Raw genomic sequence first — 22644 nt, 5'->3', positions numbered from 1 at the left:
TATTGAGAATTTCTTACCACCACCACCATCGCTGCGGATACGTACCAAGCACACTTCCGAATTGCTGTAACATATGTGAGCTGAGGCGAGGGAAATCCAGGGCGATGGTTCGCACGTTGTTTCTAACCGGTTTTGTTGTCAAGTGACGGTGACGTCCCTTCGGGCGAAGACGTCAAAAATCACGTGACCTAGTTTTTCGCGTGAAATGACCGCGAATCTCGTGGCACGTACAACTAGCATTCGTCGCAGTAAAAAAAAAAAAAAGATACCGTGTTTTCCGGTGTATAAGAAGCACCATTGTATAAGACGCACCCGCCATATATGCAGGCTGTCATTGAAAAAGTTGGTATATAAGACGCACCCGTGTATAAGACGCACCCCAGTTTACCCAGTTAGGCTAGTGAGGCTTAATTAAATACGCTTGCGCCACCATCGCGAAATGCACCGTACCTGTGAGAAAATCTTAAACAACGCTAAGTGATCGAAAAAGGCAACACACACGCCATACCCGCCCAGGTTTTAGCAAAAAAGACAGAAAAACGAAAGAGCTCTTTCATATATGTCCACAACAACATTTTATTTCTACTTAAAACCTTCGAAGTATTCATCTTCAGATGCGCTATTAAAAAGTTCGCCCATTTCTGGAGGCGACGTGGCTGAAATATTCTCTTCGCACTACGTACACAAAGCAAACACAGTTGCAAAGGGTGGCTAAAAAAGAATGCCGGCTTGTCTTGATAATGGCGAGAAGCACGATTGTCGCCATCTTTTGGCATTTAACATTACTTTTACTTGGGGCCTCCGAAACGGCCACCGGTTTGTGATCCTGGAAGTTGTCATCCCAGCTGTTTCATGATAAAGTTCACCTGAAAAAGTAGCACACGGCGGTCCCCGTATTGAAGTATTAACCGTGTTACAACCGCGTTATTGGCAGCAGTATTTTTTCGGTGAAGAAAGCTTGAGCATGAACCTGAGTAGTATCTGAACTCGAAAAAGAAACACGGAAAATTCGCGTATAAGACGCACCCGTGTATAGGACGCACCAGCAAGATTTTTGAAAAAAAGCCGCGTCTTATAGACCGGAAAATACGGCAATAAATTTAAACAAATTTGCTGTTGGTGAGAAAAGAGACAGCACAACTACTATCTGTTTTGCACTGTCGCGAAAAGCTGGCCATTTCGAAGCTAACTAACGGGTCCTATCGACCGTGCATAATGTTATCGCTACTTATGCAGTTCGTGCTTTAAGGAATGGCGCTGTCGATACATTATTCGTAACGCGGATTGTTTGTTCACTACGCCTTCATACAGTATTTCCGCAGAACCGAAAACCGATGTACCGATGTCAACAGGCCAGCAAGGAAACTTTTTTCTATTTTACGCAATTAACACTTAAACTGCGGCAGCCATATTCGGAGTCCCGATCCCTGTGCGTCATGGACCGACTCATGGTCCACCGGAGGGCCACCCTTAAATTTACTTGGCCGCGGCGTGCCCCACCAATGAGCCACTGGCAACGCCAGCTTCTCTGAACCGCCAACAGGTGGCAGCAGCGATCAGGCATGAATGCTTTCCGCGGGCTCTGCAACAAATCTCATCTGCACCACGGCCTCATCGTGCGATCCTTTACCACGGAGAAAGGAAAGAATCAAGGAGAGGCCGTTGCATCATAATTTTAAAGCCGGAAGCGCCCCCCCCCCCCCCCCCCCCTTGTTGGCCGCCACCTCAGTGCGCTTGCGCACGCGCAGAAGACAATGAAGCAGACGACGCCGCTGCGCCTAGCTCTACTATTGGTTGGGCCATTGGCCAAAGATTCCCAATAGTCCTTGCGAAAACATGTGACTTCTGGCACATTTTTTGGCGTGCATCTCGGATAGCGAGAGCCTTGCCTATGCTTTCCTTCCTCCATATCCTGTATTCATGACCGTGCAGCATGAATGAATCACGTGACCCACGACGCACTGAACGTATTAAGGAAGGCATGACGCAGTAGTAAATTTCTTCCATACGTCCACAAAGGAAGCAGCTATAGGCGCGTGCTCAGCAAATCGCGCGGGTTGTTGCGGTGTTTGGGACGACAGCAAGGTCTGAAAATAAAGCACGCAGCCGCAGAGACAACAAGATTACGACTAAAGCGGAACTACGGGAAAACGCCGAGCGTGCAGGAAATACTATATCTTCCAAAGACGCACTAAAAAAAAAAAAACACACACAGAGCACGCGCTCGCGATCATCTGCAAGCTGCCGACCGATAAGATGTCGTAAACACAACAAGAGCTGCAAGGGAACCGAGGGGGCTCGTTGGCGGGCGAAAGCGTTTCGCGACGGACGGGTGCGCGGCGCGATGCGGCCAGCGAAGCAAGCATCTGACGACGCCATGTACAGTCTTTGCCACAAGTAACCAGGCTGCACGGTTTGCTTCTCGGTTGTATATTAAAGCTATTATGCCTGCCCTCAAGCTCTGAATCTCTGTATGGTAAGGAGAACCCTGTCTAATCTTCAAATAACATTTTTATCTTTAGGGAAGCCGTAAGGGCGAATGAGAAGCAAGCCATGTAGCCTGGTTACTTTTGGCAAAGGCTGTACAATATGAGCGCTCGCGGTACATTGCACGGCTCGATAGTGATAGTGGCTCCAGCAGTGGTCGCGTGCTAGGAGAAAGTCAGCAGATGCAGTCATATAGTTTATCAATGTTACCCAGAGGGAAAGATGGCACTGCAATAGTTCATCCTATAGAGTTCTTCAGTATAATTTCGTCCGTGAAGTGAACAGTCTTATGCGTGTCACTTAGTGTCTTAATTAATCCTCATCTAAAAGACTTCCAAGTATGCAGCCTTTCTCAAAAGTGTGCACCCATCATCATCAGCCTGACTACGCCCACTGCACGGCAAAGGCCTCTCCAGTATCTCTCCCATTAACCCTGTCATGTGCCAGCTGCGGCCTCCGTATCCCCGTAAACTTCTTAATCTTATCCGCCCACCTAACCTTCTGCCGACCCCTGCTACGCTTGCCTTCTCTTCGAATCCACTCACCTTGCCTTCGCATTACGTGCCCTGCCCAGGCCCATTTCTTCCTCTTGATTTCGACTAGGATGTTATTAAACTTTGTTTGATCCCTCACCCACTCTGCCCTCTTCCTGTCTCTTAACGTTACAACTATAATTTAGCTATCATTACCGATATGGACAGCTGGCGCAACCGCCTATGCACTTCATCCACCGCAGGAGTGCCGGGAAGAGGAGGTTTCTTACTTGGCTTGGCTAGTGTTGGGCCAAAAACATGGATTCTGCCTTTTAATCGGCATCTGCTCCGCAGTGTGCCGCGATGCTCTCCTCTGAGCGTAGCTGAAATTATTTTAATCATGTGCTTTTCACTTCTTCAATAAATTCAACACTATAATGTTAGGCTGGTATGGAAACTTTCATAGAATTTATCCGAGGTTAGCCACGAGAACAGTCGTATTCTTATGACACGATCTGCGTTTCATGCCTAACAACAGATAAATGAAACCCCGTTTTTCCGGCATTCTGATTGCTGCAGTGACGCCTGCTTTCCCTCTTGGTAATATCGAGGCACTCTATGGTGAATCCCTCATGGAGATACGCGCGAATGCCGAGAAGATTAGGTTTCGTATTTGGCTAAGCTATTGTTAGGGCATGAAACACGGATTCAGCCCCTAACAATATGACTCTTCTCGAGGTAAATCTCAAAGAAATGCTGTTAAAAGTCCGCATAACAGCCTAACACTTGCGTTAAATTCATCGAATGCGTTAAAAACGCATTGTCGAAATAATGCATACTGCAGGACGCAAAAGAAGGCCTTAGCGCCACATCTGTATACCGATTCAGAGGCAGAACCCACGTTATCGGCCCGACGCTATAGGTAAGGTAAATGCGAAGCCTCGCTCTCCCGGCATTCCTGCTGTGGATGAAGTGCACTTTAAAAAACTCGCAAAGACGGTGGCGCCACTGTTCCCTCTAGATAATAATGAGGAACTCCACAAGCACAGTAGCAGGCAATCAACCCCAGTTATCACTAACCGCAATATTACGAAAGTGCGTGAGAGCTAAAGCCGATCTAGGGACTTCAGACACATTGATGAAAACGAGCTACAAAAGGCGTTCCGTGTACTCGACGGGCTTGGATGCACATTTCACGAACACAGGGAAGTTGAAATACGTCCGGAACCTACCTTCACCTCACTCCTTCCCCTCCCCCTGCACGCTCTCGCAGCCCGGACGTAACTTTCTCACGACCCGCCGCGGTGGCTCAGTGGTTATGGTGCTCGGCTGCTGACCCGAAATACGCGGGTTCGACCTGGCTGCGGTGGCCGAATTTCGATGGAGGCGAAACTCTAGAGGCCCGTGTACTATGCGTTGTCAGTGCACGTGAAAGAACCCCAGGTGGTCGAAATTTCTGGAGCCCTCCACTACGGCGTCCCTCATAGCCTCAGTCGCTTTGGGACGTCAAACCACCTAAAAAAAAAAGAACTTTCCCACGGCAAAGGATGCCTTATGTCTGCGGCAACGGAGAAACCCATGAGAGCTTGAAAAAAAAAAATGTGGAGGAGGGAGAGGATGCGGCCGCCTCTTCTCCGAGCAAGTTACTTCATAGGGGAACTAATCGAAGCTCCACCATCTTTTATTTTCGTTTAATCTTATATTCCTTTTTCCTTTCCCTTTCCTTTCTTTCCGAGCAAATACCTTTCCGAGGCGTATTTCAGGATATCAAAGCTAGACGATGGTGACTGCGACGAGCACAGTGGACGTTGGTCCATTGCCGCAGATGGCATGCACATGTACAGTCGGCAGCAAAATTGGTGTATACCATGCAAGCACCAGTCAGACTGCACTGACGCGCCATCTTCCGGCAGAGCCTGATCATTTTCGTCTAGTGGCATCTCAATTTCCTCGTTTCGATCTGTGGCTCGGCGACAGCGCAGAAAGGCTTCGCAGCAACCACGCAATCGCCAATGGTATGCATAACGTTTGCCCCCGACAGTACAAGTCGCGTCACAAGTAAAGGGAACGTGCTTTTTAAGATAAAGGTGCTCTAACGAGCTTTCCAAAGGCACACCTTCGTGCCAGCGCTTACAATGTCCTCCGAATTTATAGTACCATAGACACCACGCAAACCCATACCAGTAAACCAGAGTCCCTGCAGCTCAAACAAACAAAAAAAAGAAGCCAAGTGGTGGCCAGCTCGTGTCTTTGACGCCAGCCGATGTCAGTCGCGATCTCCCTCAGCGATTCGCCGGCGCCAGCATACGCTACGGAACAGCGATATTCTCATGCGTTTTGAAAGCAGAATAAAACCGTACAGCAACGTTCACCTAAAGCGATATCAGTTTCAGCGCCGTCTATCATTTTACTACATAAGATAATGCAGTATGGTTACGTTTGTGTCACCACTGAAACGCGTGTAACTTTTGGTGTTGCTGAAAGTTTCATTACACTGCTTCAGATTCAAACACATATGCACACCACAACATGCTTTACGATGACAAACTGCATCCTTACACCAGCGCGGAGAATATGAAATGCAAATGTGAAGCGGAAGTTATTACAGCGTTGCTATATGATCGCTGTCCTCAGACCAGGCAAATCAGCAAGGAAGAAAAAAGTGGTAGGGTTCTTAACCTAGTTAAACCGAGTAGACGTGCGAAAGTATGTGTTCATTCTTCGCCTCTGCTTCCTGGCATCTGCCCGTGCACGCAACCGCGTTTCTCTCTCTTCATACCTTCTCACTCTCTCTCCACTAGGCGGCAAATGGCGCGACGCCTTCCTCCCATTGGCTACAGCTGGCGCGACGCCCTCCTCCCATTGGCTACAGCTGGTGCTACACTCGTCCGAACCTTCCCGAGCTTCCTCCCATTGGCTGCAGCTCACGCGACGCTCCTCCGAACGAACCCGAGCTCACCCGAGTTACTCCGAGTTTCACAAAAGATTATCGGTTGGGTTTGACCCCGTTAAGCAGTGCTTTCGCACTAAAACGGCGGACGGGAGAAGAACTTGTCGTTGCTTAGCTGCAAGCTTATTTGGGCATTTCACAGGAAACAGCATCCCCTTTACTTTTAACACGACTAGTACTAGACTAAAAAATCCCCAAAAGCTGTTCGCAGTGAAATGGAAGCTACGAGAGCACAAGGCGACGGCTTTGAGGCTCGCAGGCGCGTGAGAACACCGCACTTGTGGAAGCCATTGCCTCGCTTCTATAGTTTCCACTCAATCGACGCTCGCATGACCGACGTGAACTGCACCGCAGTGTTAAAGACCTTGACGTAAAGTGCACAAACGTCACGGACTTTTGATTTCCAGTAATAACTGTCGCGGCGGCTTCCCAGCCGCTTCATGTCTATAGTTCTTCCGACCACGAAATACACTGGCTACAACTGTTTGTCCTATAGCACCGGAAGAACACGGCAGAGGCATAACGACACTGTAGCATTGCACAAAGAGGGAAATGAAACGCTACAGCGACAAGAAGCCACTCTATTCCCCGGAATAAGCGTGAGCATGATCTGAGCGGATTTTATTTTATTTTTTTTTGTAATGACGTTATTGCAAACCCGTCCTCTTTCTGCGCGTCTCCGCAGTAACTGCGCGCTGGTCCCGCGCTCGTATCAGGGTTCCCATCAACGACACAACAAAATATATCTCACTCCCGTTACAAGTGGAGAAACGATGAGCTATATATATATAGTTCTTAAAATGGTAGCACACCGATGTCAGCTAGTGCCGAGGAACAAGTTTCAGCAGTAACCAATAAGTGAAAGGCAAAAGTGCACGGCGAAGATTACTAAACAGGCCTGTATTCTGAAGGATCGTTCGCAGCCTGCGTTTTAGCCTACGCTGGCAACTTTCTGAAATCGAAGCCTGTATATGTACCCCTCACCAACCAGGACACAAAGTCCAATTTTTTCCCGAATTTTAGTCACCATACCACACCTGCGGTACATCATTTACGGTGGCCAGAAACCTTTTCTATTCAGGCTATACAAAGGTAGTCTTTAGCTACATATGCTGTATATATGCTTTATATATAGTGAAATGCGCTTACCTTAAAAAGCAAACGCATCGTCGGATCGAAGCACAACTGGTCGCGCTGCGTGTTACCGCATGTAGACACGAGCCCCGATAAAAACAATGTTATCAGGATTACCTTATTGGTGCCGCCACCACGGTCGCTTAAGCGGAAGTTCCTTGCGGACGACTTGCGCGTAGCGGTTAAATGGGAACCACCATCCTGACCGCTACAATCAAAACAAACTTTATCGCTGCGTTGCCAAATGTGATCAGTTTATAAACAGTGTTTGGAAACAAACGGTTTGGAAGCGTCAAGAGCACGCAAGACATTTAAGGACATTTCCGTGGAAATTTAAACACTCTACGGATATTCTACGAACATTTGCGCATGAGACACGTACGTGATTCCATGGAGATTTAAACATTATGTGGACATTTGCAGACTGGACCTTTTGTGAACATTTCCAAGCTCACAAGCTCAAGTGACACAATGGGCTATCAGAGGCCAAACCCGGCAGCTAAAATCCGCCCCTGATATATGCACTGGCCCAAAGTCATCCAATTACACCTGTTCTGTGTCAACCGTGGCCGCTTTGCTCCAGCAGATTTTCCACGCTTATCACTCCACCTAGCTCAACGTCGTCGTCGATGACGTAACCCTTCTATTGGCGCCTGTCCCCTCTGACGCACTAATTAGAGCACTGGATGTGTCAGATCGGCGCTTTTACACGCCCACGTTAATTTTTAACTAAACCGCCTTCAACTCGCGCTTGCTATCTAATGCACACTCCCCTTTTTCTGCCTCTTATTGTTATCATTTTTATTTTCACCGGTCACTGCACCGTTCTTTACCCCACTTCTGACATTCTCCATTACCTATATACACTATATATGTATCGTATGCGTGAGGGACAGCATGCGCAGTGCGGCCTCGAAATGTACAACTGATACGCAACAGCCGATACGCTGCTGTCCAAGCCATTTGTATAAATACGCGTTGCTCAAATAAAGCTGCGCTCTTTTCCCCCTGGCATTCGGTGTACCATGACGTCGATACATGGTGTCAGAAGTGGCTAACGCCGACGAGCAGACCGAAGGAATAAGCCACGAAATGGATTTCTTAAGGCCACCGGACGCACTTCACCTGAAAGGGGACATCGCAAAGAATTGGCAGCTGTTCAAGCAGAAGTTCCAGCTTTTCCTGACGGCGACAGAAACAGCAAAGCCTCGACCAGAGCCAACGAAAACAGCGCTACTGCTGACTACCGCAGGTGAAGAAGCAATTGAGGTATTTAACACCTTCACTTTTTTGGAAGATGAAAGCAGCAGTGACTACGCGACGGTAATCAAAAAGTTTGACGAGTATTGCGCAGCCCAGAGCAATGAAGTATATGAGCGCTACTTATTCAGGAGGCGAGTGCAGGAACCCGGCGAGCCATTCGAGCACTTTTTGAGGGATTTGAAGACTCAAGCACGACTTTGTAACTTTGCCGGGTCACTCGATTCAGTGATCAGAGACCAAATTGTTTTTGGTATAACTGACGACAAGATACGCGAGAAGTTATTGAGAGATAACAAGCTCACCCTCCAGAAAGCAGAACAGATCTGCAAGGCTGCCGAAGCAGCCGCGGCGCATCAGGAAATATGGGAACGAGACCATCATCAGGTCGACCCAGTCCAGAAAACGAGCTCTACCCATCGTAAAAGGCAGCACGCCTATATCTGCCAAAGCTGCGCACGAACGCACGCACCGCGAAGCTGCCCTGCTTTTGGTCGTACTTGTTATAAATGCCAGCGGAAAAACCACTTTGCGGTCTGCTGTAAAGCAAAGCAGCAAATAAGTGAGCTCACTGGTTCCGAGGAAGAGTTCGATGTACTCAACGTGGCTGTCAGAAACACTGTTCGTGAGCGCGATTGGCTTGCTCAAGCACAAGTTGGCAACTTGTCGGTGTCCATGAAAGTTGACACCGGTTCACAAGCCAATATTCTTTCCCTCAGTGTCCTAAACAAGATGCTGCCAAAGCCACCGCTGAAGCCCAGTTGCGCGACATTGCGGTCCTTCGGCGGAAGCGAAATTCAACACTTTGGCACGATCACTACGGAAGTGAAGCTTAATGGTCACAACGCCGTTCTACAGTTTTTCATTGTGCGCAAAGGGCAAGCGATACTAGGCCTTCAAGCCTGCGAACGCCTTAGACTCCTTTCGCGGCAAGTGCACGCCGTGTCTCAAGATACAACACAAACAGTGGTGGACGAATTCCGTCATCTGTTCAGCGGCACAGGTTGCGTTGAGCGTCGATACCATATGGTACTCCGCGATGACGCCGTGCCGGTAGTGCAGCCAGCGCGACGAGTGCCACTAGCCTTGCGGGAGCCACTACGGGAAGAGCTGCAACGCATGGAACAGGGTGGAATCATTTCCAAGGTGTCGGAGCCCACTGACTGGGTAAGCCCTCTTGTGATAGTACGAAAAAAGGATGGAAAACTTCGGGTATGCATGGACCCCAGGAAGATTAATGAATGTATTAAAAGAGAACATTACCAGATGCCAACGCGAGAAGACATAGAGGCGGAGCTGACCGGGGCAACTGTTTTTTCGCGCCTCGATGCGAACGCCGGGTTCCACCAGATACCCCTGGACGAGGAAACGTCAAAACTGTGCACATTTGCAACGCCTTTCGGGCGGTACCGTTTTCTTAGGTTACCTTTTGGGATTTCATCTGCTTCAGAGGTTTTCCAAAAGATTCTGAATGAAATCTTCGATGGACTACAAGGTGTTAGAGTGTACGTTGACGACGTATTAGTCTGGGGCAAATCGATGAAAGAGCACGATGACCGGCTGAGACTAGCGTTAGAAGCGGCAGAACGAGCTGGCTTGACTTTCAACCCGACCAAATGCACAGTTGGCGTGACAGAAATAGAATTCCTAGGTGACACAATCAGCAGTGAGGGAGTAAGACCTAGCCACTCATTGATACAATGCATGACGCAAATGCCTGAGCCGAAGGACAAACAAGCAGTGCAAAGAATGCTCGGCGTAGCAAACTACTTCAGCAAATTTCTGCCATCGTTGGCGCGCAGGACAGCACTACTACGAGGTTTGCTAAAGCAGGGAACAGTGTTTGAATGGACGGCGAACCACGCCAAAGAGTGGAACCAGCTTTGCGACAGCATGAGTAAACAACCACTCCTATCGCTTTTCGACCCTGCAAAAGAAACTAAAATTTCATGCGATGCATCGCAAAACGGCTTAGGTGCTGCATTATTACAGCTTCACGATAATGAGTGGAAGCCGGTCGCATACGCGTCTAAAGCTCTGACGGAAACCCAGCAGCGATACTCGCAGATAGAAAAAGAAGCCATGGCGATTGTGTACGGTTGTGAAAGATTCAATCATTTCACATACGGTCGTCACATTATCGTGGAAACCGATCATCGACCTTTGATAGTGTCGTGTCCGGTCGCTGTGTTGAATGCAGCGAAAGACGCACACGGTACTTTAAGACTTCGTTTATTTAAAGCCGATGAGGGTGCGACCAGCGTCGACCGAGGCAGGAGCCGAACTGGCCGCCCGAAGAAAGGAGGGAGTGGAGAAGCGTCCACGGGAGGGAGTGGCTTCCCAGAACAGGAGGAGGGTGCGGGGGCGCACCGTGGGGGGGCATCTGGCGACAGCGTGCGACGAGGGGCAAGCGGTCGTTAGGAGGAGGATGCGAGTGGTCGTTAGGAGGAGGACGCGGGGGCGCACACACACAAAAGCAACAAGGGGACACAACACTTCCTTCCCCCTTAGAAAGTTGCCTGGTATCGTGCAGGGGGTCGGCGCTCACGCGTGGAGGCGCGCTGGCTTTGTGCGCTCGGGGGAGAAACACTTGTAGGCTGGCTGTTGTTCGCTGTGTCTCCTGGGTCTGTCCTGGGCGAAGTCTCTTCTTCCGGGAAGAGGTGCCAGGCTATGTGGGAAAATGGTGCACGTGTTCTCTCCGCTGGCGGACAGCTCTCAGACGGCGTCGTAAATCTACGCAGCTGGTTGAGATGTCGGCGTGCTACTGTGCCATGTATGTTGACGAGCCAAGAGCGCAGGCCTATGCGTCTGACAATTGTAGCTTCCTCCCAGCGTGGCTTTTTCAGAAACTGTCGGGCGAGGACGCGCTGCCCCTCATTAAGCGTGCCGCAGCGCGGAATTGCTTTTTCTTCCCGGAACGTCTCTGCCTTTGGCTCGGGGAGGATGGCTGTGAGCTGGGTTCGCATTTCACGCTCGAACATCATTTTCGAGGGGGTCTCGCCTGTTGTGTTCTGAACCGTCGTGTGCTGCTTGAAGAGAAAGCGCGCAAGGCGGCGCTGCAGCGAGCCTGTCTGATCTCTTTCAAGGGCGCGTTTTAGCTCGGCTACGTAGCGCTCGGCTTGTCCGTTTGTCGCTGGGTGGTAGGGGGCCGATGTAACTGATGAGATCCCGTTGTCGCGATAAAACTTGAGGATCTCCGCAGACACAAACGGTGTTCCGTTGTCCGACACTACCTTGCGCGGCAGGCCGAACGTTGCAAATAGTGATCGGAGGTTGTCAATGACTGCTGCCGAAGTCGTCTGTCCCATTTGCCTTATCTCAAGCCACTTTGTGTAGGCATCTACGACCACAAGGAAAGTGCAGCCCTCAATTGGTCCTGCAAAATCAATGTGCAGTGTGTGCCATGGTGTGTCTGGCTTTTCCCATTCTGGGACAGGAGCTTTCGGCGGGGCGCTCCGGCTGCTCTGGCAAGGCTTGCATTCTCGCACCACTGTTTCGATGTCGTTGTCAATGCCAGGCCACCACATGTAGCTTCTGGCACACTTTTTCATTGCAACGATGCCCCGATGTCCGGCGTGGATGAGATATATAGCTTGTGCGCGTAGTTCTCTCGGCATCACAACTCGGGACCCAAATATGATGCAGCCGCGATGGGTGCTCAACTCTGTAGCTCGCCTGCGGTAAGCGTCGAAGTTGTCCCCTTTGAGTTTATACACGTTGCCTTGTTGAACAGCTGTGTAAACTAGCCGGAGAGCTGCGCACTTCTGCGTAGATGCTGCAACTGTGCCTGCTGTAAGCGGAGGTTCTGGCAGTGCTTCGAACATCAGAACGTCTCCTGGTGGAAATGGTTCGTCAACAGTTGCGTCTAGTGGCAGACGGCTTAGCGCATCGGCGTTTTGATGTTTGCCGCATATCATCACGCCTAATGGAGAAAACCAGTTTCTCCCTAGAAGGCTTGATCCTGTGCCCTTCACAACAAGCAGAGGTAGCGTATGGGTCTGGCCGTTGTAGTTAACCTGCACGTTGGCAGAGCCCAATAGTGGCAGATTCTGTCCTGACCACGTTCGCAGGTGCGTGTCGTCATGTTGCAGGGCGGGTGCGTCAGATGGCCATGAAGTTCGGAACGTGTCCTCACTGATCAGAGTACAGGCTGCGCCGGAGTCCACCTCGAACTTAATCAGCTGGTGATGTACGCTTACTTCTGTAAAAATCTTCGGTCGCGTGCCGAGATTCATGGTGTTCAGGTCGTACAACACAGATGGTGTTGCTGATGTTGTTCCATGGAGATCAGATAGCGGCGTATTCTCTGAGGCGTTGACGCTGTGATTAGGCTGGGAAGGTGACTTTATCTTGGCAAGTCTCCGTTTCGTAATGCATGCTCTTTCGATATGCCCTCGCTTGTGGCAAAAATTACACGTGGCTGACTGGAATCGACATCCCTGGGGGTTGTGTTGGTCGTCACACCGCCAGCAGCGTTGTGCCTTTTTGACCGATTTTACAACAACAGAAGGCTTGCGCACCTGGTTGCTTGTCTGGTGTACCGGCTCGGTGTTCCGGCGAATCCCTCTCTGCTGGTGACCGGCGCTCTCCGCTCGAACGGCGATGTCGTAAGCTTTGCTGAATGTGAGGTCCTTCTCAGCGAACAGGCGCTGCTGCAGTGACTCGTCACTCAGTCCGCACACAAATCTGTCGCGTAACATCACGTCCAAGGAAAGCATGGTGGTGTTAGCAGAAGAAGCTGCGTCTCCCTCCTGCCCGGTAGCTGTTGTCGACAGCGTTCCAAAATTGCAGTCGGCAGCGAGCTTCTTGAGCGCGGCTACGTAGGCGCTCACAGTTTCTCCTCCCAGTTGATCTCGTCGTTGGAAGCAAGCCCGGCTGTAGACCTCGGATGGCCTTGGGTCGTAGTGCTTTTGCAGCGCTTTTACGATGTCGTCGTAAGACACTGCCGCTGGTGTGCTTGGCTGAATAAGGGCGCAGACAGTGTCGTAAGTCTGCTCCCCGCACAGCGTCAGCAGGTTGGCCCTCTTCAAGGCTGGGTCTGTGATGTTGTTAGCTTCAAAGTAGAACTGAAGGCGTCCAACCCACGATGACCACGATGAGCCGTTGAATTCTGGTATCTGATTGGGAAACCCTCGCGTAGCCATGGCTTGTCAATAGCGTTGCGTAGCGCGGGTCGAATCCACTTTCTCGTCGCCACTGTCGTGTCCGGTCGCTGTGTTGAATGCAGCGAAAGACGCACACGGTACTTTAAGACTTCGTTTATTTAAAGCCGATGAGGGTGCGACCAGCGTCGACCGAGGCAGGAGCCGAACTGGCCGCCCGAAGAAAGGAGGGAGTGGAGAAGCGTCCACGGGAGGGAGTGGCTTCCCAGAACAGGAGGAGGGTGCGGGGGCGCACCGTGGGGGGGCATCTGGCGACAGCGTGCGACGAGGGGCAAGCGGTCGTTAGGAGGAGGATGCGAGTGGTCGTTAGGAGGAGGATGCGAACTGTCGTTAGGAGGAGGACGCGGGGGCGCACACACACAAAAGCAACAAGGGGACACAACAGATAGCGATATCCCAAAAAGCGATTGGTGACATGCCGCCAAGGCTGCAACGCTTCTTTCTGCGACTGCTTCGTTACGATATCAAGATTGTTTTTGTTCCAGGAAAGCACCCCTTCCTGGCCGATATGCTATCCCGGGCTTCACTCAACTGTGACAAGACCGACATCGACAGCCAAGATGCAGAAGTACACGCCGTGAGTGTAGTTTCGTCTCGCGTGAGCCATAGAACTTTAACTCGACTGGTCGCCGAGACAAACAAAGATGAATATCTGTGCAGTGTACTCAAAAGTCTGAGAGAAGGTGCACCGGTTGAAGGCCAGCTGAAGCCATTTACTGGCGAGCTCTCGCAAGTTCAGGGCGTTTTGTTAAAGGGTTCCAAAGTGGTGATTCCCACTAGCATGAAGCACGAAATTCTGGAAAAAATTCACCAAGGCCACTTGGGTATAAGCAAATGCAAATCCAGAGCCCGGGAAGCGATATTCTGGCCAGGCATGAATAGTGACATTGAAGCCTTTGTCCAGAAATGCGCAGTCTGCCGGAAATATGCATACAGCCAGCCGCGTGAGCCGCTGCAGATGCGCTCAGTGCCCACGCAAGCGTGGTACCGAGTAGGAATCGACATTTTTTACTATGGGGGTAGACCTTATCTTTGTGTTTACGATGCGCTCTCAAACTTTCCGGAGGTGGAATTACTTCAGGATACATCGGCCAGGACTGTCATTCAAGCAACAAGCGCTATCTTCGCTAGATATGGCATACCAATGGAGGTATGCTCAGACAACGGACCCCCTTTTTCAAGCTACCAGTTCGCTGCATTTGCAAGAGAATATGATTTCCAGCACATTACTTCTAGCCCTAGATACCCACAATCGAATGGCCTGGCAGAAAAGGGGGTACAGGTGGTGAAGCGAATATTAAAGAAAACTGCTGAAGCCAATCAAGATTTCTGGCTTGGTTTGCTCGCTTACAGGACAACCCCACTGGAAGGTTCTGCGGCACCCGCAGAGATTCTTCAGGCCAGAAAGCTACGAACAACGCTACCAGACACTCAAGAAGGTCCCAGTTTGCATATTACCAAGCATCGCCAGAGTAAGAGAGACCGGCAACCCCTACCACCCCTGAGACAAGGTGACGTTGTGCGCGTGAAGAAAGTTGTCTGGGACAAAAAAGCAAAGGTCGTGCAGCGCTGCGCTGAACCAAGGTCCTACAATGTTCTAACAGAAGACGGCAGACTTCTGCGTCGCAATCGAAAACATCTCATGTCTACGAAAGACACATTTCTGAGTGAACTTGACGACGACGGCGATGACACCATTGAGGACAGAACGCCGCAGCAGCAGCCGCGACCAGTGACATCTGATGGTGATGCAGTGTCAAGCGCTCCTGGGTTAAGACGATCGCAGAGACAACGTGCACCCCCGCGACGCTTGGAATACGGGAGAGACTTTCAGCAAATGTCTTAAGTTATTCTTTTGTGCACTGAGCCCATGTTGTGCTTGCAACTTTGCTTTGTTGTTGTTTTTAGTTTTCTTTCCAAAAGAAGGAAGATGTATCGTATGCGTGAGGGACAGCATGCGCAGTGCGGCCTCGAAATGTACAACTGATACGCAACAGCCGATACGCTGCTGTCCAAGCCATTTGTATAAATACGCGTTGCTCAAATAAAGCTGCGCTCTTTTCCCCCTGGCATTCGGTGTACCATGACGTCGATACAATATACAGAAGGGAGTAAAAAGGGAGTATGCTGTCCTCTAGCGCCCTCCCTTTCATAGAAGAGAGCACGCTACACTCTCAAAACACAGGAGTAAAAAAAAAGAAAGGGAAGGAAGCAAAAGAAAAGAAGTACACTAGAGAACCGCCTACTCCGCTCTCATATAGGAGCATTCATGTCTAGAGTGTGTAAAACGACTGCGAGTAGAAAAAAAAAAGAGCAAAACGCTGAGGCGGCGTACGAGTATCGAGCGTTAGCAATATCGAACGTTAGCAATATCGAACGAATGATCGCGTCATTAGCCATCTTCGCTATATCCGGTACAAACATTCGTTATATCCGGATATCTACTTTTTGCATGTCAACATATACAGCGCAAGAAGACAAATCGTTTGACACCACTTCGAATGTCCTGCGTCAATTAGTTTGGCCGTAGTGGACGTTTGAAGTTTCAAGAAGCCACGGTTTGGGAAATCAAAGGTCGTCGGTGCGAATCCTTATGATGCGTTACGCTTTGATTCGACTAGTAATCTTATGCTTCGTAACGCGCCGAATCGTTTCATACCACTCCAAACATTCTACGCCAGTTAGGCGGCCCACAATCTGTGCACCAATGGTACCACCCACTGGTCCCACTTGAACGACCTTGTGTTTCATGCTAACGCAACCAACGCGACCATGATTAATGCGAGTATTACAGCTAACGCTTTAAGAACTTTCTTGGACACTTTTTGTTTATGGACACTTACGTTCCCTGTGAGTGTGTGTGCATAGGGCGAGATCAGTTGCCGCAATGTATCTTTGTTTTTGTAGAGGGATGTATGCCCCTTTTTGATCGTGAGTCCTAATAAACTTCTCTTATGTCTTGTTGGCTTACCACGCGTATGGACCCACTAGAACTTTCTTGGACACTTTTTGTTTTTGCACACTTACGTTCCCTGTGAGTGTGTGAGCATAGGGCGAGATCAGTTGCCGCAATGTATCTTTGTTTTTGTAGAGGGACGGATGTCCCTTTTTGTCCGTGGTAAAACAGCGCGGAAAAAACACGAGGACGGAACAAACACGAGCGCTGAGAGTCCAAATAAACTTATGTCTTGTTGGCTTACCACGCGTATGGACCCACTAGAACTTTCTTGGACACTTTTTGTTTTTGCACACTTACGTTCCCTGTGAGTGTGTGTGCATAGGGCGACATCAGTTGCCGCAATGTATCTTTGTTTTTGTAGAGGGACGGATGTCCCTTTTTGATCGTGAGTCCTAATAAACTTCTCTTATGTCTTGTTGGCTTACCACGCGTATGGACCCACTAGAACTTTCTTGGACACTTTTTGTTTTTGCACACTTACGTTCCCTGTGAGTGTGTGTGCATAGGGCGACATCAGTTGCCGCAATGTATCTTTGTATTTGTAGAGGGACGGATGTCCCTTTTTGATTGAGAGTCCAAATAAACTTCTTTTATGTCTTGTTGGCTTACCACGCGTATGGACCCACTAGAACTTTCTTGGACACTTTTTGTTTTTGCACACTTACGTTCCCTGTGAGTGTGTGTGCATAGGGCGACATCAGTTGCCGCAATGTATCTTTGTATTTGTAGAGGGACGGATGTCCCTTTTTGATTGAGAGTCCAAATAAACTTCTCTTATGTCTTGTTGGCTTACCACGCGTATGGACCCACTAGAACTTTCTTGGACACTTTTTGTTTTTGCACACTTACGTTCCCTGTGAGTGTGTGTGCATAGGGCGACATCAGTTGCCGCAATGTATCTTTGTTTTTGTAGAGGGACGGATGTCCCTTTTTGATCGTGAGTCCTAATAAACTTCTCTTATGTCTTGTTGGCTTACCACGCGTATGGACCCACTAGAACTTTCTTGGACACTTTTTGTTTTTGCACACTTACGTTCCCTGTGAGTGTGTGTGCATAGGGCGACATCAGTTGCCGCAATGTATCTTTGTTTTTGTAGAGGGACGGATGTCCCTTTTTGATTGAGAGTCCAAATAAACTTCTCTTAAATGCGAAACACGATACGAAACTCTCGCGTCAACATGGAAGCCTCCGGCCAGCTCCGATGGGAAAACAAGGCCAACAGGTCGCTCACAACACGAAGGGAGGGAGGGCCTCTGTTCGACGACGAACGCGTGACGCTGTCGCAAGCGTCGACCCGCTGTCGCTCAACTGCGCTGGGCGATTCTGCCGTGAGCGCCCAGAGGATGTCGACGGACAGATGTTCCACCGCGAGCCGAAACGCGCCGTGCAGCTCGGCAACAAAGACGCGGAAATTGTTTTTGCGCCGTGCAACAGATGTTCGTTCAACTGCGGCATTTTTTGCGGGATACATTCGCACCCTTTGTCTCTCAGAGCCGAATGTAATGTGACACGCACACCACGTGTGTACGGAGATCTGGCGGCGGATTCAGCAGTCGAACGTGTTCACTCTCTCCTGATAACCGCGGTAAAAAAAGAGGTGATTTCAGTGTGGTGTGCGTGGAAAATTTATTCCCCCATAAATTAAAAAAAAAACCGAGCTTTACTGCAGAACATCATATAGTCTACAAAAGAGGCCCCTTTTTATTCACATTACGTATGAAGCAGGATATGTATTGCTTACGAGGAAAAAAAAATCTTTCATTGGAAATACTCGCTGAAAAATATTAAACATAATCAGAAAACAGGACAATAAAAAAATTCGAACATGAGCTTTATGCGGACTTATCCGTATGTGAAACTATCCCATCGACTGTTCTGCCTAGTTGCTCAACAGCTTACTACCCCCATTCCGTTTCCATCACCACCTGGCTTGACTGGCCTAGCGCTGAAGGGGATGAATAGCGTCGATTGGTCGCCGAGGCGGTCAGTATGCTCGGCCTGTATATTATGGCCGAACAAATCTCTTGTAGTACTACACTATAGTAGTAGCCTAGTAATAGTAGTAGCAGTTGTAAACATAGTATTAGTAGTTTTAGTAGTAGTATAGTACAGAGTACTAGTAGTATCAGTAAACGTAGTATTAGTAGTTTTAGCAGTAGTGGTAGTAGTAGTAGCACTACTACTACTAAAGCTACTAATACTGCGTTTTATGCGTTACTATATCAGAAATGAGAAATCGAAATCGAAGTTAGAGTTACAGAACTCTCCATGCTAAACATTCCGAAAAGACAAAAAAAAAATACACTGCTCGCGAGAAGCGCTTTGGGCTACCCTGCAGTGCAGTACCAAGGTCAATCCCGGGCCCTCTCGAAGATCCGCTGAACTGCTCGTGAGTAGGTATCGCAGAGGTTCGGAAAGCAGCGAGTTTCCTCGGCAACGGCGGAAACGAAAGCTACAGACAGGCACCCGTCACTGGTTCTGTCTGTGCGGAGCAGTCATCTCAGCCGGAGCTAAAATCAGACGAATGTAGGTCGTATTTTCGTACAAAGATGTCGCTTGCATCTACAAAGTCGAACGTCAAGACGAGGACACCACCGTGGGTGCCACACTGTCTCTGCGCTGACAGGTTCCGCTTAGAAGTTAAAGACACTCCCTCGTGAGGCTGACGAAAAAAAACCGTATGCGAAACTGAAGTACAGTTATTGCGCAACATCCCGGATAGCGTTACTTGACCAGAAGCGGCCCGGACCACGCAGACTGTGGGCATAATAGTGGATATTTTCGGCACTAAGCTAAACCTTGTTATAACGAAGTTGAAGGGGCCCGGTGATTACTTCGTTATAGCCCGTGTGGACCGAGCTTCCAAGGGGAATCTTCATTCCTTCGTTATATCCGTTATTTCGTTATAAACCGTTTCGTTATAACGAGGTCCGACTACAACCGTATTTCACAACGTACTTTACAAAGGAAAGTTACAGTTGCCAGCTTCAAGAGGAGAGCACGCTTTGGATCACTTACTGCAAAAGCCAGTCACGTGAAATCTCAACTTTCATACGCTGCTGTATAACAGCAGGTGGCGTAAAAATTTAAATTTTGCTCTAAATTTGATGCAGGTGCTCGCGTACGTATGCGAAGTTGCAAATTGTTTTCAGGCGTTCACAAATCAGACTAGTCCGTTATTTTTATTCGAAAGCCAATATTTAACGCTACAATTGCACCTTTTCCTTTATTTCTTCGACGCAGAGGTCAGAAAACTTAAAACGTTGGAGGTTATAGCAGTTATAGCAACTTCTACCTGACATTGTCGTTGTCATGATAAGACTTGGGATAAGGCGAGTCCAGTATCGTCCTGTGTTCTATGCGCTGTTCGCAGAAACCTTTCTACTTTACAAACAATGCACGGACCGCAAGCCGAAGCAATGGGTTGAAGATCAGCGAAATAAAGAGGTCGATAAGGATTTCGTGAAACATTTTACATTTTTTGTACGCTAGATTCTTTCACATGCATGACTTCCGCACATGCATGACTTCCGCACATGCACGACTTCCGCTCCACTCAACACAATTCTGGTCAGTGTCACCCTACGCGATGTATTCCTCGTGCTCGCTCTTATGAGGCGTATACAGGCCCAAACAATATGAAACAGAAGGCTTTATTAAAGCCCGCGGTCAACTATTACTCAAGTACAGGTGAGAATTAAGGCAGTTCATATGTCTCTTTGATTCAGTTCGATGAAGTAAAAAATTAGTTTGCTTCTGGAACGCGAACAATGGCTAATATTCATATGGCTCGCACCTGTGGACCTTAATCCTGCACGCGGCGACCAGACTTGAGTGAATCGCAACTGCCGAGAAATGACCGCGGCCCTGTCTCATTTCCGAAGAAGCCGCGCATAACAGTCGCAGATCGAGGAACTAAAGTAACTGCCCAGCCAAACTCGCAGGGCTTACGACAAGGCCAAAATTGTTATACAGCGCAACGTATTTCGTCATTTTGCAGACTCCTAGATGATATTCGCCCACTGACAGTCAGTCCGAATTTCCAAGCAGCGCGCGCATCTAGTTTAGAAGAGGGATAGCTTGATCTAGGTGAACTTTAGTAACGCGGGGTTGCGTGCTAGTTGGTGCACACGGAAGGTTTGAAAGACACGAAGACACTGCGCCCTTGGTTCTGCTTGCTTCGCGTGTTTTTCGTCTTTTGTCCCAGTATTAGTATTTGCTAAGCTGTATTCGCCTTGAGGTGAACATGCTTTTCGCTTAGCCAAGCAAACTTATGGATACCGTTTTCGCCGCAGTTTTTCGGATATTCGGAGCAGGACGGCCCAATTTCGTAGCTCAATCGATATGAGCCATTGCCACGACGGGCTGACACACACGGTCGTGAATGATGTCGCCAGCTAATCGCTTCGAAGCAACTGCATGCCCGCGCAATCAAGCGTCGGCGCATCTCGCAAGCGAAGTCGCCTTTTTGCTTTGCGATCAGCCTTACTATTAAGCAACTCGCCAGATGCCTCGAAACGGCCAGATATCTGCGCCGTAATGTCATCTCCGCGCCAACAATCTCGGCGCTTCCAGGAACAGCGAGCTCCGGACGGCCGCTGCCTTCTACAAAGGCGGTTGGCCGCACTCGTCGAACACAGTATACCCCGGCCGCCGGGCAAGGCAGGCGTCTTCGGTGTGAGCGGAGAAGCTTCGTACAAAACACGCGGCAGTGGCCAACGGGACACCGGCGACCAGTTTCACGCCGGCGGGTGGAATGGCAAGCACGTGCGGAGCCAGCCCAGCGGCCGGAGACGTATTTCCCGAGTGAGGAAGACCACCGCGCGTGGCAGCAAAGTCTGCCAGCGCGAAAAGCAAAAGAACACGAAAGAGAATAATCGGAGCTGCTGTGAGCGACACCGTTGGCATTGAAGTCACGCGCCCGCAACGCGCCGCTCCGCGGGATTCCGCAACAGGCGAACCATATACCTGCGCTTCTTCACGGAGAACTCGCCATAATGCCCGTGACGTCATAAGCACCTCGTCCTCCTCACTCTCTACTTATCCTCTCCTCTTTCTTTTCGCCGGTCTCACGGTAGAAGCAGCACTGCCGCTCTCGTTCGAGCCGCTGTGCCTTTCATCCAGACTCAGCAGACGATTCCAGAAGGGCGTCGTGCTGCTCCTAGGAGGGGGGGCACTGAGCCGCCTCAGCAGCGCTACGCGCAGCTGCTGCAGCGAGCGCAACGCAGTCCTCGACGAAGAAAACGATCTCCAAACACGGTTATCAGCCGGATGAAAGGTCGGCCAAGTGCCCCCCTCCTCCTCCGACCGTTCGGACTGCTCTGCAGACGACTAGCAGCCCCCAGCTCTCCTTTTAATCGGGCAATTGGGGCGCGCCGATACGACCAGTGGACAGGAGTAATACGCAGGCGCGAGAGCGTGTCCCAAGCGCGCCGCCGGGACCTATGTGCTTTATTTTCTTTCGTTACTTTTCTCGTTCGCACTTGCGGCGCGCGAGCGACAAAACTTCTCCGTCACCCTTACGGAATGTCCCCCGCGTGCGAGAGAGGTCGCGATAGAAGAGCAACTCGTTTCGGAATCGGGGACACGAATGTTGACGACGCGCAGCGTTGTGCGGATGTTCTCTCCCCACTGCGAAGCTGGTAACCGCCGGCCGCTCAGCGCCAGCGTGCGGCGCGAACGACGACACCGGCGGCTGCACTTCGGAAAGACGAAATGAAACTTACCTTGATCGGAGATGCGGTCCGCCAACCCGTCGCTAGCGGGTCCCGGGGAGAGTCGTCGTTTTTCTCCCGACGATAAAAAAAACACACATACACACACACACGGCGCACACAAGCAGCGTTTCCCGGGCAAACAGGTAGCGATAACGCAACGCCAAAAAGAAACGGCACACGCGTCGCACACCACACAGTACGCCAACACCTGAAGCAGACGAACGGAGCAGACGGCGACGCCGGGCCCCCTCGCGGCGGTCGCGCGAAGCGCGCAGTCGAAGAAACCAGTACGACGGAGCCAGCCGGCCGGCGTGCTGTTGACACAGCTGAGCTTGCGCGAAAGCAAGGTCGCCGCGGAGGTCGCCGCAGCCGGCGTGTAAAGAACGCGCCAGAGAAGCCGTGCAGAGAAATAAAAAGAAAAAAAGGTAGCGGCACAAGCCGTCGACGAACAGGTGGCAGCGAGCCGACGCCAGCGCGGCTTGGCCAATTAAACGACCCCAG

The 22644-nt window shown here is 50.0% G+C and overlaps 1 protein-coding gene across 1 annotated transcript in view; it reads right to left on the bottom strand.

Annotated features, from left to right (window-relative positions):
• Pka-C1 (Protein kinase, cAMP-dependent, catalytic subunit 1) overlaps window positions 1-22381 on the bottom strand; it is a 416348-nt gene extending 393967 nt beyond the window's left edge. The window contains exon 1 of the mRNA XM_089547431.1: window positions 22153-22381. The gene's annotated coding sequence lies outside the window, so the exon portion shown is untranslated. The remainder of the gene's footprint in view (window positions 1-22152) is intronic.
• Window positions 22382-22644: the final 263 nt, after the last annotated feature.

The sequence above is a fragment of the Amblyomma mixtum genome, chromosome 1, assembly GCF_055824585.1.
Source record: "Amblyomma mixtum isolate Tamu chromosome 1, ASM5582458v1, whole genome shotgun sequence".
NCBI lineage: Eukaryota > Metazoa > Arthropoda > Arachnida > Ixodida > Ixodidae > Amblyomma > Amblyomma mixtum.
Note: the sequence above shows the minus strand (reverse complement) of the source record. Positions and strands in the feature narration are given on the sequence as shown.